This window comes from Eriocheir sinensis, chromosome 33 (genome assembly GCF_024679095.1).
Source record: "Eriocheir sinensis breed Jianghai 21 chromosome 33, ASM2467909v1, whole genome shotgun sequence".
In the NCBI taxonomy this organism is placed as follows: Eukaryota; Metazoa; Arthropoda; class Malacostraca; order Decapoda; family Varunidae; genus Eriocheir; species Eriocheir sinensis.
This window is the reverse complement of record NC_066541.1, coordinates 7597278-7614443: the sequence shown is the minus strand read 5'-3', so window position 1 is coordinate 7614443 and position 17166 is coordinate 7597278.

Genomic DNA, 17166 nt, shown 5'->3' with positions numbered 1-17166 from the left:
GAACTATAAGATGCGAACTCTCTGCTTTCAAACCGTAAACCTGCCATCTGGTGAGTGTTACAGAAACTACGACAACCGCCCTTAAATCCGATAGACACCAATTACTGGGAGGCTCCATTCTCGGATGAGCCGCGCGTGTGTGTGGAAGCGAGTGTGAGGTTGCTGGTCCCGCGGCGTTTTACATTACGCGATTATTAAAGAGAGAATGGGAAGAAAGGAGGATCAGGAGTGTATGTATATATGTATGTGTGTGTGTGTGTGTGTGTGTGTGTGTGTGTGCTTGTTAAGACTGATTTCCTTATATACTAAGTTCCCGTTTCTGTTTCATTTTTCACAATCTATATTCACGAAGATGGGAAACCTCCTTCTTGCTCTTAAAAAACAAACCTGGCATCTGGTGGGCGGGAAATAAACAAAAACAACTAACCTTTGATATACTCGTTTATTCTTTTCCACATTCTACATTCGCGAACTGTCAGAAGCAAAACGTCCTACAAATCTGCCATCTGGTGAGCGGGAGAAGAACTACAACAACGACGCCCTTCACAACTGACTAGCCTATTCATTCTCTATCCAAACTCTACATCCGCGCTAACTTCCGTGAATTATGAGTCAGGGTCGCCACGCCGCTTCCGGGTGCGTGTTAAAATGTAAATACTGGACACTCTCATTCCAATTATCCCCTCACTCATTATTTATTTTGCCTTGGGCGCGCTCGCTAGCTCGAATTTCCGCGGCGGCCGGTGTGCGACGCGTCTCAACTTCCGGTATTAATAAAAGATTAATTAATATACAGAAAAGCGTCGCGGGATTTCTGAATTACGGAAGAGTGAGGCCATGACAAGAATATTTGGTCGCGAGCTAATTTGCATTCCTCGCCTTCTTATTATGCGCGGGAAATGAGAGGGAACGCCAAGCCAGGAATTTTTTCGTGTTCCCCTCCATCAAAAAAGTCCTCATCATTTTATCCCTTCCTTTTTTTTTTCTTTTCCGTGTGACTCAGTGAGGATGAAGGCATACATTACGTCATCTGTCCTCACCCCACTATTTCCTTCCTTATCATTTCTTTGACTTTATTTCCCTATACTTTCCTGACTCCTATTTTTTTCTTCTTTTTTTCTTTCCCATGAGACTTAGTGAGGATAAGGGAAAATATTACATCATCAATCCTTCCTGTAATACTCCCTCACCCATCAATCCTTCCTGTATTACTCTCCCTCACCCATCAATCCTTCCTGTATTACTCCCTCACCCATCAATCCTTCCTGTATTACTCTCCCTCACCCATCAATCCTTCCTGTATTACTCTCCCTCACCCATCAATCCTTCCTGTATTACTCTCCCTCACCCATTAATCCTTCCTGTATTACTCTCCCTCACCCATTAATCCTTCCTATAATACTCCCTCACCCATTAATCCTTCCTGTAATACTCCCTCACCCATCAATCCTTCCTGTATTACTCTCCCTCACCCATTAATCCTTCCTGTAATACTCCCTCACCCATCAATCCTTCCTGTAATACTCCCTCACCCATCAATCCTTCCTGTATTACTCTCCCTCACCCATCAATCCTTCCTATAATACTCCCTCACCCATTAATCCTTCCTGTAATACTCCCTCACCCATTAATCCTTCCTGTATTACTCTCCCTCACCCATTAATCCTTCCTGTATTACTCTCCCTCACCCATCAATCCTTCCTGTAATACTCCCTCACCCATCAATCCTTCCTATAATACTCCCTCACCCATTAATCCTTCCTATAATACTCCCTCACCCATTAATCCTTCCTGTAATACTCCCTCACCCATTAATCCTTCCTATAATACTCCCTCACCCATTAATCCTTCCTGTATTACTCTCCCTCAACCATCAATCCTTCCTGTATTATTCCCTCACCCATCAATCCTTCCTGTATTATTCTCTCATCAATTCCTGGGCTTTACTTATCCATCTCGTCCTGTTCTTTCTTTCATGTTACATCATAAGAACCTCCTTTTTTCCCTTTCTTTTATTGTTTTCTTCCATTTCATTCAGTGAGGATGAAGGCAGGTATTACTCAGTTTGTCTTCACTCCACAACTTCCTCATCAATTTTTTTTTTTTTTTTTTTTTTTTTTTTTTTTTTATCTCCAGCTCTTCCTGTACCCACTGTATAACGGCCCTCGCCTACTACCAGTTCCTCGCCTCCTCGTCTACCTTCCTCTACTCCGAAGCCTCAACTCCTCTCGAGTCGCCACGTCACCGCTTCACTTAAAACTCCTTGAAGCTTCAGGACGACCCTTACTGAGCTCACCCGAACCATCGTCACTCTTGCCGTACCTATCGTCGTCATTTTCCATCCACACGGCAGAGGACGAGGTCTCTTCTCCGAGGGGCTCAGGGACGTCACCAAGCGCACTTAAGGATACGCTGCACATACACGCTCACTAGTGATACACAGTGTCACATCACACACACTGCGTCTCAACTTTGGTAAGAGCACCGCAGCGCGACCACAAGTGTAAACTAAGGTTAGTCTTACAATAACTTAACTGAGTAACTGATGTACTGATAGTCATTATCTTGAACCAGGGAACTTTAATCTTTGCCTTTATTTCATTGTATCTCTGCCATCGGATGACGTTTTGTTTAATTGCTTGTTTGTAAATATCATAATATATTATTGTCTGGGGTAATTGTTCTAGTTTGTCATCCTTATGTATGACCGTAGATACCTCGGTTATAAAACTTCTCCACCCTTAGACAACAACTATGACAACTGTTACTATACCTCAGAAGAACGCCTATTTTTGTCTTTTTTTTTTCACATGAATTCCAATTTCTTCTACTTTTTCTCCAGCTCTTCCTGTACTCTTATTACTTCAGAAGGACGCCTATTTTTTCCTTTTTCCTTTTTTTTTTTCAAGAGAGTCAGTTGGGTATGGCGGCAAGGATTTAGACATACATTCTCCCCCCACGTCACTCCTCCCCTCCACGTCACTCCTCCCCTCCACGTCACTCCTCCCCTCCACGTCACTCTTCCCACCATTGCATCCTCATTTCTCCATCACTTCCTGTATTCCTTTTTTTGTTACCTCACAAGAACCTATTTTTATTCCTTTCTGCTGCATGTTTTCCCTTGTGACTCGGAAGATGAATTAATACCTTTCCTCATTCTTTTTATCATATCCCCGTCGCTTCCTGTCTATTGTATCTTCTAACACTAATGAAGGATATCTTTTATGCTACTTTTGATTATTTTTCTTATTCTATATTCTTTTCTTTTATTTATTTTATCTTTTTGTTTACTGTGTTATCCTATTCTTTTTTTTATCCCTTTTGTCTATTTTTCCTATTCTCTTTGTTCTTTTATGCTACTCTTGATTTCTGTTTTTTCGTATCCTCCTGTTTACTATCTCCTAACACTAATGCAGGATATCTTTTTATGCTATTTTGTTATGTTCTCCGTTTCCTTTCCTTCCCTTGCGAGTCGGTGAGGATGAAGCCATATCCTTTTCGGTAGTCTTAATTATTTCCCTTTCCATTTTCTTATATATTTTATGCTACCTTCGCCTTTTCCCGTTCTTTTTCTTATACTTTATGCTCATCCTGTTTATTCCTTCCTTTCATTTCTTATATTTAATGCCATTCATCACTTCCTTACTTCGTTCACTTCCCCTGTGACTAGAAAGGAAAAGAAGGCACATTATATCCTCGATCGATCGGCTGTCTAACTTCTCTTACTACTCCTTTTTATCTTATGCTTGATGTGGTGATGTGTTTGTTTTAGGGTGGGGAGGGGAGGGAGGTAGTAGTGGGGGGGGTGGAGTGGGTAGTGATGGTGGTGGTGGGGGGGGGTGATAATGGTAGCGGTGGTTTCATCTTTGAATATACAAAAGACAAGGAAGACGAGACCGATAATTAATATCTAGAGCGAAAAACATCACAAGGGGAACCATTTACCTCACTCATTCACTCTCCCACACACACACTTACTCACCCTTTGTCGGTCCACGAGGGATATATCAACTACTCACATTTTCGTTTCGTTCACTCGGTCACTCATTTTCACACCCTTTCATTTCCTCACCTTCTCACTACGTCACTTTCACTCACTTTCCCACTCACTTTTTGTACACTTAGTTTCTTACTCGTTCACACAGTAATTCACTCTCGCTTGACTCACTTCCTCAACCAGTCACTCACTTCCTCAACCAGTCAATCCTTCACTAGGTTACTCGTATTACATTCATTCACTACTACGATCACTCACTCCTTCACTCACTCATTTTGACATTCCAGCTCTTTCGTGATTCTCCATTGCAATATAAATCTCTCTAATAACCGATGGATATTATGCGGAGAGAAAAAAAAATATGGCAGTTTTGGTTCGGACGAAAGTAAGGAAAAAAAATAGACCAGAGTGAAAAAAATAGACCAGAGTGACTTTTCCTTAGTCAAAGGATATACGTAATTATTTGGTGTGTGTGTTTGTGTGTTTGTTTGGTACGCACAATTTTAAGGATTTACTGTCCCGTTTTTAATTCTCTTTTTAACCTCCCTGCTCTCCCCTCTTCATCTTCCTCCCCTTCCATCCCTTCCCCTGTATCAATCCACCAGCATCTTTACTTCCTCGTTTTCCTCCCTTCCTCCCCTGCAAAGTTTCTCTTACCCCTTAATCAATACAGGCCATAAAAGTCATCAGTCTTCCTTTCTTTTCCATCTACACCCTTATTTTCCCATCAACAACACTCAAAGCACACCCATTTACCTCATTTCTCCATTACCCGCTCACCAGGTGCCGGATAATATTTATCTTCCTCGTTCTATCCACCAATACATCCCATAGACACATCACGAGCACTCTTAACATTTCATCAGTTTCTTCCTCTCCCCTTCTCTTCTTTCCCCGCGACCACTGTTTCTTTTCTTACCTCCCCATTCCCACAGCTTTCCACCATCACCCCCTTCTTTTTTTCTCCATTATAATTCCTCCCCCTTGCAAATTCTTTTCCCAATCAACACCATTTCTCCTCCATCACCTCTTCCGCTTCCTTCACCAAAATTTTCCCTTCTCTTTCCTTCCTACTTCCCCATTTCTTCCTTTAAAACACCTCGGGTCGGCCTCACTGTCCTTCTTTCTCTCCTCCCCCTCTTCTTACTTCATTTAGCTTTGTCTTCCTCTACTTTCACTTTTCTCAGTTCCTCCTTCCCCTTCCCTTCCTTCAGAACAACTCTGGCTTTCCTCTTTTCTTTTCTCCTCGTCTCTATCTTTTACCTTGTCTCCCTCTCCCTTACTCCTTCCTCTTCCTTTCCTTTAGAACACCTCGGGCCTTCCTTCCTTCCTTTGCTTCTCTTTTCTCCTCTCCTCTCGTCTCTCCCCTTTACCGTGTCTCCCTCTTCCTTTCCTCCAGAACACCCCGGACCTTCCTCCCTTTCAGTCTTCTCTTCCCTCCCTTTACCCTCATCTCCCCCCCTCCTCCTGCCTACACTAACACTCATTTCCTTCACGCCCTCACCCCATCACATTCACCTCATTACCCTAAAAGGAAACTTATACCTACCCACACCCTATCCTCCTCTCCTTTTGTGTCCAAAACCACCTACTTACCTACGTTCCTACCTACCTACCTTCCTGCCTTCTACCCTACCTATCTGCCTACACACCACAACACTGCATTCACCGTTAAACGACTTCTCTCTACCTCCCCCCCCCCCCCCCAAAAAAAAAAAAAGTACTTCTCCCACTACATGACATCTACTAACATCACACAAGCAGCAACAACCAAACTTCATCACATCTACTCACCCTAACATCACACAAGCAACAACCAAACTTCAACATCACTTCACCTCAACCCTTTCACTATTCCTCCCCCCCCCCCCCCCCCCCCTCAACCAACACCCCAGCCGCCACCACCACTGCCGCCGCCGCCTCTAAGCCACCCACCAATTCAACATTTCACAGCTTAACTCCAGCGAAGCGAGAACTCAAAGTGATGACTAGAACGCCGAAACAAACTTGATCGCTACACCTCGAGGCTGCCAACCCCACCCATGCCACTACCGCCGCCACCACCACCATCACCATCAACAACAACAATAACATCACCCACCATCACTTCCTTCCTTCCCTCTTTTCTTCCTTTTTCTTTCTTTTTATCTCCTTCCCTTCCTTCCTGCCTTCCTCTTGTCCTTTCATCCCTCCTTCTTTCCTTTCTTCCTTTCTTAATCCATTTATTCCACCTTTTTTCTCATGCCTGTCCTTCTAGCTTCCACCTTTCCTCCTTCAGTCCTTCCTTCATTCCCTCTTTTCTTCCTTTCCCTCTTTATCTTTTTCTTTCCTTTTCTTTAATCTTCCCTTCCTTCCTTCCTGCCTTCCTTTTGTCCTTTCAGCCCTCCTTCTTTCCTTTCTTTATTAATCCAGGCATTCCACCTTCCTTCCTTCCTTCCCGTAAAGTCACGTGACGGCTAATATTCTTGACTTATTTCCAACATTCGAGTATTGATTTATTTGTCTACTAGGGTCAGTATTCTCAGACACTTCCGCCTCTCACGTCAACTCTTTTTGGGCAGGCAGAAAACTAAAATAAGCGGGTTTTCAAAGGTGCTTTTATCATGCGTGTTTTCAGAATGGTATAGCAGTTACGTCAGACCACCACCAGGGTCATATATATAAGACTATCCATGGACATTGCCCACAACTCCTACGAAAGCCTTGTTGTTGTTGTCTTATGAAGAAAAGTTAGAAGCCAATACCTTAATGAAATGTTCCGTGTGCGTGCGTGCGTGTGTCCTTCCTATGCTACCACATAATATACTACAATAATCTCTCTCCTTTTCCCTCCCTTTGTGTTGCATTTTATTATAAAACTCAATTTCCATATGATTGAATATTTCCATCAACCGAGTACTTAATCTATTGAACACTTGAGTACTTTTTTTTAACTATTGAGGATTATCTTGTTGCCATTCATCTGTTTTTGTCTTCTGAAAATATTACTCCGTTATTTTTTTTCTTCACAAATCAAAGAAACCTTCGCTATCAAGTTACAGTCTTCCTAAATTCAAAGTGTCAGGAGCAACAGGTGAGATAGTCCCTTCCTCCTCTTCTTCATTCTCCCTCCTCCTCCCTCCTCTCCCCCTCATCACCACCGCTAACACCGCATGTCCCACCCGAGAAAAAATATGCAAGACAACGTAAACTTGCAAAATACGCGATAATATATTCGGCTAAATTTACCTGCCGAAAAAATATTTACCTGGTTATTTAAATCACGGTGACCGCGAGTTGGGACAAGAGAGTGAGACCTAGATATAATATAACGAAAGACGCTGAATAGAGAAATAGATAAATAAGCGAGATGATGATGATAAATAAACGAAATAATGCCAGTCTGTCAGCCGTCTACCATGCACTTATTTACTTTTACTATTATATTTATTTTCATTACTCGCCACAAGCCATTACCATAGACATCACCATGCATTTTCAACCACACATCACGGCAGCCAATATAAATTGAATTCGCCTGCACCACTAACGGCCAGGGTCATCCAAGACACCCCAAGAAAGTCTACCGGCGCTATAGGCACTCAGCAGTCACTGGGCACATTAATCATTCATCAATCGGAGTAAGGCAGACTAGTATTTAAGCAAGGATCAACTCAGGCTTATATTTTAGGCAAGCAGTCCGTCCGTCAGTCAGCAAGCCAGTCAGTCTGTCAGTCACTCGGTCAGCAAGTCAGTCAGTCTCTCGGCCACAGTCAGCAAGCCAGTCGGTCAGCAAGCCAGGCAGTCTATTACTCATTCACTCAGCACTTATTATCAGCTATCATTCCTTATTAACTATCCCGCGAAGAACGTTTCTCTCTCTCTCTCTCTCTCTCTCTCTCTCTCTCTCTCTCTCTCTCTCTCTCTCTCTCTCTCTCTCTCTCTCTCTCTCTCTCTCTCTCTCTCTCTCTCTCTCTCTCTCTCTCTCTCTCTCTCTCTTCCGTGTCCAGAATTCAAGGTCATTCTCAAATTAAGACTGACGTGGAAGAGAGAGATGTCTGTCTGAGTTCCTGACACACGCACTTGCACACGCAGACACACGCGCGCGCACATATACACGCGCACACACAAAGAACCCACCAAACAAGCAAACAAACAAACCACTATTACTTGATGGGTGTAAGTCGCGTTTACACCTTTGTTGTTTAAGAGAAGATGGCGCCACTATAAACACTTGCCTGCGCCATGACGGGCCGGAGCCGACTACCATCTAGGCCCCTCGAGAGAAGCCGCGTACACTTTAAAAAAAAAAAAAAATAGCATCACCTGTTTTCTCTCAACACCTGTAATACGTTCAAACTAACCTGGCGGATAAGTCACATCTCTCCTTCCTTATTAAGAGACAAACACACGACCCTTCCTTCAGGATATGACCGACCACGTATGTCAGGATAAAGATAAGCTGATATTACTCGAAGCGCTGCCTCAGGAAAAGATACAAATATATGAAAACTTAATTGATTCTTATTAATCTAAAATCTAACCGGGGATAATATGAAAGGACTGGTTACTGAATACAAATCTGACTTAATTAACCACGTGAATAAAATGTCTACCACAATAATTCAGACCAAAAGCAACAGGATATCTAATAAATGTACAATGATGGAGTTCACTGACCGAAATAAACAAGGAAATCCAATAAATGTACAATGATGGAATTCACTGACCGAAATAAACAAGGAAATCCAATATATGTACAATGATGGAATTAACTGACCGAAATAAACAAAAGGAAATCTAATAAATGTACAATGATGGAATTAACACAAAATGAGGAAACCCAAAATGTACAAAATTAAATTAGCTAAAAATTGAAAGAAATCTAAATGAACAATAAAAAAAGTTAACTGACCAAAACCCAAGAGGAAATCTAAAGGCATGATAATATAGTTAGCCGACCCCCCTAAAAAAAAAGAGTAAATGTAAATGCTCCTCACCGGGGGCCACGACTCTGAGAACACTGAATTAAAAGGAAAGAAGCGAAAACTGATTGAAACGTAAAATACTCAAAACTCGCGTCTAAATATAACCCACGGATCCCCCGAGGCCGGAATGAAGGTATCGAATGCGGGGAAGAGTAGAGGAGCGCAAAAAAATATAAATGATTGAGGAAACTAAGAAAGAAAGACGGAGAAAGTTCGAAATGGAGGATCGAAATGGAGGAAGGGAGAGAGGGAGAAAAGAGAGGAAGGGAGAGAGGGAGAAAAGAGAGGAAGGGAAATGGATGGGAGAAAAGAAAGGGGAAGGTAGAGAGAAGGGAAAAAAAAAGGGAAACAAGGACAGGGCCAGAATATGCAGGACTGGAGAAGGGAAGGAGGAGCAGCAGGGGGAGGAGGGAGGAAATCGGGATGGGATAGAGGCAAAAGTCACCAATCACGGTAATGCAGCCCTCCTCCTCCTCCTCCTCCTCCTCCCTTACCTGGAACACAAGCAACACCTTTCCCCCTTTACTCTTTCCCCTTCCTCCTCTCCAACACAACCACAAGGGGAGGAGGAAGAGGAGGAGGGGGAAAAGGCGAAAAAGGGGGAAAGAGGGGGAAAAATAGTCTCTCTCTCTCTCGTGTATGTATAGGCCTATGCGTTTCAGTAGCATAATTTTGTGTATGTACGTTCGTATGTTTGAGCTTGCTTACCTGACAGGTGTGTGTCTGGAAAGTATTTAATTAGCGAGACTATCCTGCAGGTATGAGCTTTTATTTGTCGTGGTGGCGCTAAAGTCAAATTCCGTTACTATGTTGTTTTATGGCGTCCCTTTGACCCGTTACTATGTTGTTTTATGGCGTCCCTTTGACCCGTTACTATGTTGTTTTATGGCGTCCCTTTGACCCGTTACTATGTTGTTTTATGGCGTCCCTTTGACAATATAATACTGTCCAATTTGCTATAAAGTTTTCAGTAATATTTTCAGCCCTCCAATTCAGTCTTTTTTCCTTGTAATGGCGGAGAAGTTTATAAGCGTTCCAGTAATATGTGGGAAAGGTGGGGGTTATGTATGTCTGTTTGTCCGTCTGTCTGTCTGGGTTGGGTGCGGAGGCTATTTGTTTCTCTCTTTCTCTCTTACACACACACACACACACACACACACACACACACACACACACACACACACACACACACACACACACACACACACACACACACACACACTCCTTCATACACATTCACTATTCCTCCTCCACCTCCTCCTCCTTCCTCCTCCTCTTCTGTCATCCACCAGGCCGGAATGAGAGTTATCAGGAGTAAAGTTTGTGGAGTTGGATGACGGATAACATTTTTAGTGGTTGAGGAGGAGGAGGAGGAGGAGGAGTGGAACTAGGACAAGGAAGAGGATGATGGTGTTTTTTTTATATTCTCTCGTTTATCCCTTTTTTTATTCCATTTTTTTCTCTCTCCGCGCGTGTGTGTGTGTGTGTGTGTTTCCCTAAAGCACTCACGCCCTTAAAGCTGGGCTGCTCCTTCCTTCCTTATCCTGCAGCCCCAGCGTCGGTGCTCCTGTCCTGCCTGCCTGCCTGCCTACCCGCCTTCTTTCGCTTTCATATCGTTCCCTTTGCTATCACTTTCATTTTTTTTGGTTTTGTTTATTGTTGCGTTGTCTTCGTCTACTTTTGTTTTTGTTTTTGTCTCGCCTCTTTGTTTTCTTCGCTTCCTATTTTTTTTTTTTTTAGTTGTCTTTGCCCTTTTCTTCCCTCTCTCCTTCGTTTCCTTTGCTTTCGTTTTTGTTTTTGTTACGTTGTCTTCGTTTATTTTCTTTCTCTCGCCTTTGTTTTCTTCGCTTCCTATTTATTTTTTAGTTGTTGTCTTTTGCCTTTTTCTCTCTCTCCTTCGTTTCCTTTGCTTTCGTTTTTTTTTCCACGTTGTCTTCGTCTACTTTTTTGTCTGTTTTATTCGCTCCCTATTATCTTTTTGTTGTTGTTGTTGTTGTTTTGCTGTGATCGTATCTTTTTTTTACTTTATTTTTTTGCCGCTTTTGCCTTTTTTTTTCCTCTGCTTCTCTTCGTTTCCTTCAGTGTCTATTTACTTTTATTTTTCTTTGGTTGTCTTCGCCTATTTTTCTCTTCTTCAATTGCTTCGGTTTTATTCTTTTTTTTTTAGCTGTGTTGTCTTCGCCTCTTTTGTTCTTGTTTCTCTTCCTCTCTTTCCTTATGTCTCTCTGTCTCTCTTTCCTTTACGTTAGAAGTTATGTCAATGGTTTTACGTCTATGTGTGGAATTGGAACCCTCACTAATATAATTCTTTAGTTTTATTTCAGTACTTGATCGCTCATACCATTTATTTCTGGGGTTTACTGTATAATTAATAGCAGTACTGTATAATTCTCTCTCTCTCTCTTATATTCCTTCTTGCTACCTCTTTTTTTTATCCAGTAACCTCTCGTTTTCCATCACATTTTTTTTTATTTTCACACAACGATTTGTATTTTTTAATCATTTGTATCCTTCCTCACTCTCCTTGCTGTACTTTTCATATTCAGCGTTGTGTGTCTTTTATTCCACTGTTAATTTTCTTTACTTATTTACATGATTTAAGTGAATATCCATCTCTGTATACACACACTTTCGCTGCAGCAATATATTTCCTCTTTTCTTTATATAGATGTGTACTTTTTATCTCTTTACACACGCAGTCTTCTCTAGATTTATCGTTTTCCTTTCTTTTCTATGTGTACTTTCTCTTCACACACTTCCTATGCATTTTTATCTTCTTTCGTATTTATGGGGACGGATTTTTATCTCTTTACACATAACCTCTACATTTCTATCTCTTTTCTTTCTATATCTCTCATCTCTTTTACACACTCTCTCTGCGTCTGTATCGCTTTTTCTTTATTAGTGCAAGTTCATATCCTCACAATCTCTCTACATCTCTCTTTCTCTGCATCTGTATCTTTTTTATTTTTTTTCTTTCTTTTCCATCTCTATACACACATAATAGGAGCAGCGAGTAGCGGTTTTTTTTTTATTATTGTTTCTTTTTTTTTGTGCCCTTGAGGTGTCTCCTTTGTTGTAAAAAAAAAGTCCCTCCGTTTTTATCTCTTTGTCACTGTGGTTGGAATTTAAACGGTAACACCACGGAAATTGTCCTTGTCTATAATTTCTACGACCTCGACTTTTACTTCCCTCCCTCCGCCCCTCCCTCTCTCTCTCTCGCTATCTCCCCCTCCCTCTCTCGCTCTCTCCTATTCACGTATGGAAATCACGGAGCCTCACTTCCGTGTCTCCCGCAGCCTTGCATTTTTCCTCTTCTTTCGGCGAGTATCTTTCACAAATATTTCCCGAGCTTCTCTTTCCCGTCCGCGCCGTGAGACCACCGCATGCACTCGCTCCGGACCCGCGTCTTTTTATTGCAGAGTAGCCAGTCTTCTCCCGTCCTTCAGTGTGTTGCTTGTGTCCGGGAACAAAATAGTGAGGTTCTTTAAGCGATTTCGAAGTAGGCAATCTTTCCTAATCCTCTACTTCTGGTTCTCTGCAGTGTGTTGGTTTAGTTTAGTCCGGGATCAAAATAGTGAGGTTCTTTAAGCGATTTCGAAGTAGGCAGATTTCGAAGTAGGCAATCTTTCCTAATCCTCTATTTCTGGTTCTCTGCAGTGTGTTGCTTTGGTTAAGTTCAAGAAAGAAACATTGAGGTACTTAACACGATTTCAAAGTAGTCAATCTTTCCTCGTCTTCTGTTCCTTCATAGTGTGTTGCTGTGGTTTAATCCAAGAACTAGATATTGAGTTACTTTACGGGATAACCTTCTCAGCATTTAATTGGCGTCTTTATCTTTTCATTATGTCCGTCGCCCCTGAAGTCGTTAATCGTTCCTGCTCCACCTCTTCTGTTCCTTCGTGTGTGTGTGTGTGTGTGTGTGTGTGTGTGTGTGTGTGTGTGTGTGTGTGTGTTTAGTCCAAGAAGAACAGAATGAGGTATTTTACACGATAGCCTCCACAGCATCCAATTTACCGTCTCAATCTTTTCTTTGCCGCACCGCTGAAAGTCCCTCTCCAACGCACCCGTCGCCCTGAGTGTTCTGCAAACATTTTTACCCAATAGTATTCACAACCTTGATATTTTCCCAGCTATTGATTCCGTATTTTTTTATTCAGTAGCCACACATTGCAACCAATTAGATCTTTTCAAATGTTGGTGATTTTGAAGCATCATAAATTCGTAACTTTTTTCCTATCTACCTTTTTTGACTGTACACTGACAAACATAAATGCTTTCCGTGGTTAAAGGAATGACACCTCCACTCACCTGACACATTACAAGAGCCTTAATGGCTTAACACGGCCCAAATCACGCCCAGCTAACTACCTCGAATCAATGACAATAAACGGTCCTGCATGATCGTGGTCTCATGATCATTAATACCACGAAACATGAAAAAAAAATCACTAGGATATACTTTCCTATCTTTACTATCTTTATAATTTCAAGATACGGCCCTACACACACACACACACACACACACACACACACACACACACACACACACACACACACACACACACACACACACACACACACACACACACACACACACTTCTCATTATACCCAAAACCGCATTGTACAGTAACGACTCAGACCAGGTGGGAAATGAGTCATGTGTCTACTTTTCTGTATCATCTTTCCTATCATTACTAAATATACAATTTCAAAATACAGCCCGGTCAACAGAGATCACCATTATTAGATAGCAACAGAAAATATCCCCCAATCACCTTTATCAAACGCCACCAGTCCCCAAACCCCACCAGCGCGTTTTGCATTATATAAGACAGACTCACTCTATTATTATCAAAACCACAGTGCACCGTAACGACCCAGCAACCCAAATGAAAAAAAAAGTTACGTGGGTTTTTATCTTTCTATCTCTACCGTCTTTACTATCTTCATTATTTTCACTATTTCAAGGTACGCCTCTTCTCATTATTACCAAGCCCACAGCGCACCGTAACGACCCAGCAGCCCAAATGATAAAAAAAAGGTCAGATGGCTCTACTTTTTCCCTCTTTACTTCCCTGGCAATCAACACTTTAACATTTTACTTTTATTTGTGTTTCCCTTCCCGCCGCCGAGCCTCCGCCGTGCCTCCGCCGTGACGGTCTGGGCGCGCGAGCCTCGTCCCGTATTTGGTCTGGATTAGCAATTCATCACAGAGGCAAAAAATGATAAACTTTTCCATCCTCAACAGCCGCCGTGTCACTCGCATAAATTCGGCTCCTGCTAAGCACACACAACAAAATGATAAACTATTTTCAAGTAATATCAGAGCTGAGTGCCTCTGTGTGTGTGTGTGTGTGTGTGTGTGTGTGTGTGTGTGTGTGTGTGTGTGTGTGTGTGTGTGTGTGTGTAGTAGATTTTACACCCTGATTCACTAGCTTAGATCCGTTCAGTCGCCCATACACATTACACAGAAGGAAAGGAGGGAGGGAGGGGAGGGGAGGAAAGGAAGGGCACGGAGAGGAAAAAAGGTGAGGCGGGTAAGGGGAGCGAGGGAGGAAGGTGATGGAGGGAGGACACAGCTCCGTGGGCCGTTCAACAATCTCATCTCTTTTTGTATAACTTTTTGGACCGTGCTCTTCATTCACCCGTTAATTCCTACCTTTTTTTTTTCCTTTTGTCTCTTTTTTCCAAGTAACTGCTATGGAAATTTGGCTTGTTTTCTTGGTTGAGTGGAATCTATAGTAATGTACATATTCTTCTTTCTTAGTATATCGGTGAAAGGTTTATAGGTTACAGGAGGCAGCCCTGATAGGTGACTCCTTTTAATTTCAGAACACTTCAAATTGCAGTCAACAGGTAGACCAAGGAAAGCAGGAGATGAAGAAGGGAATGAAGAGGGAGGAGGTAAAGAGAGGGGGAATAAAAGGTTAAAAAATGAAAGATGGAGAAAAAGACGGGAAAAGAAAGTAGAAGGGAGGAGGTAAAGAAAGAGAGGGAGTAAAAGGTTAGAAAATGAAAGGTGAGAAAAAAACGGGAAAAGAAAAAATGAGAGGAGGTAAAGAAAGAGGGAGTAAAAGGTTAGAAAATGAAAGACTGAGAAAAAAACGGGAAAAGAAAGTAAATGGGAGGAGGTAAAGAGAGAGGCAGCAAAAGGTTGAAAGATGGGTATAAAGACGGGAAAAGAAAGTAAAAGGGAGGAGTGAAAGGAAGAAAACGGAGGTGAGCGAAAGGAGAAGGGAGACAAAGGTAAGAAAGGTGGGATTACACGCTATAGTTGCGCGTGGCGGCGGTGCTCATCTCCGTCCCGCTGTCCCTTTGAGCCTGTGGTGGGGAAAACATATTAACCCGACACAGGGCAATGCAGCATCCGGGTTACCACAGTGGGACTAAAGGAGAGAGCGCTTAATTAAACAACGCGGCAACACCTGTCCTTTCAAAGCAGGTAAATGCAACGTTAATTAAAATCGCACTGTATGAAGCATTGCAGATTATTAACTACAGATCAAAGCTATGTCAAAGGCAATGAAATAAGGTGGTGTGACCGTTCTGCTGTTGCTTCTACTACTACTACTTTTTTTCTACTACTACTACTACTACTACTACTTTTTTTCTACTACTACTACAACTACTACTACTACAAAACGGGCCTCCATCCATTAGAGTTGCGTTGTGAGCGGTATCTTTTCTCTTATCTACTACTACTACTACTACTACTACTACTACTACCACCACTACAGAGAGCCCCAGGCGTCTTGGTAAAATCTAACCAGTCTCTCATGCTACGTAAAGAGAGTCTTAGAGAAAGTAAATGATTCTCTCTCTCTCTCTCTCTCTCTCTCTCTCTCTCTCTCTCTCTCTCTCTCTCTCTCTCTCCCGGATAATGTGCTGCCATCTGTTGCTTGATCCGGGCATTAGAGAAACATTGCCGAGGGGGGGGAGGGGGGGCGGGCCGAGGGATTACTGACCCTCCTTCATATCCCCCTCACCCCTTACCCCCCTCATTCCCCTCACTTTCCGCTCCCTCCTCCTTCTCCTTTTCCTTCTCCTTTTCCTTTTCATTCGTTTAAGACTTTTCTAACCTAAACAAATCTTTCTTTTTCCTCTCTTTCCTCCTCCTCTTCCTCCTCCAACACTTCCAACCAAACCTTTCTTTTATCCTCTCTTCCCTTTCCTCACCTCTTCCTCCTCCCCCTCCTCCTCCTTCTCTTCCTCCTCCTCCTAATATTCTTCCTCCTTCCCCTCCTCTTCCTTCTCTTCCTCCTCCTCCTCCTCACTCGTCTAATACTTTTCTAACCTTCTCCTAACCTAATTTAACCTTTTTTTTTTCCTCTCTTCGCCCTTCATCTAAGTGGTCATTCTTCTACATCCAACTGGTCTATCTACCATACCCTCCTTCAACGCCTATCTTCCCCTTCACCTTCCAAGAACCCATCACCCACTCGCTCCCCCCCCCCCCCCTCATCTTTCTCCCACCCACTTATTCGTCTTCCTTCGCCCTCTTACCTCCCCTTCTTCTACACTTTTCCTCCCCTTCCAGGTTCCCAGAAAGCCTACCACGCCCCATCAGCTGCTCATCTCCCCCTCATCCCTCATCCACCCACTCCGTTCCCCTTCTTGCCCTTCTCCACCCTCTCATTGCCTTCCTGTCATCCACTTTCCGCCTCCTCAATCCTCCTTCACTTCTCCCTAACCCCTTTTTTTCCCTCTTCTGTCTCTCCTCTTGTTCCTCTCCTCTCTCCCCCTTTCGCCTCTTCAGCACCCTCTCAACACCGCTCCTTCTTCCTTCAGCTTGCCTTCGTGTCCTCTTCAGCATCCACAGCCACTTTCCACACCTCTTCATCCACCTCTTTATCCATCTTTTCCTTAGCATCCTCAAATCGAAATCAACTTTCCACAATTTCTCCTCTACGTTAATCCTTTCTTCTCCACATCCTTTCCTTTCTCAGTCCGCTCTCAGCTGCCTCATTCCGCTCTGAAAAACCCGACTTCATTTTGATCACGGAAACATGGCTGAATATGCGCGATAAACATCACTTAGGTGAAGTACCTATAAATGGTAACAATCCGTTTGCTAAGTGTCTTTTACACAAAAGGAGGAGGTGTAATAATATATGCGAAAAATAATTTAGGAGTCATTCAGCTAAACATAGCCGAAACAGAGGCTTATGATTCATTGCATGTACAAGCAACGATCAATA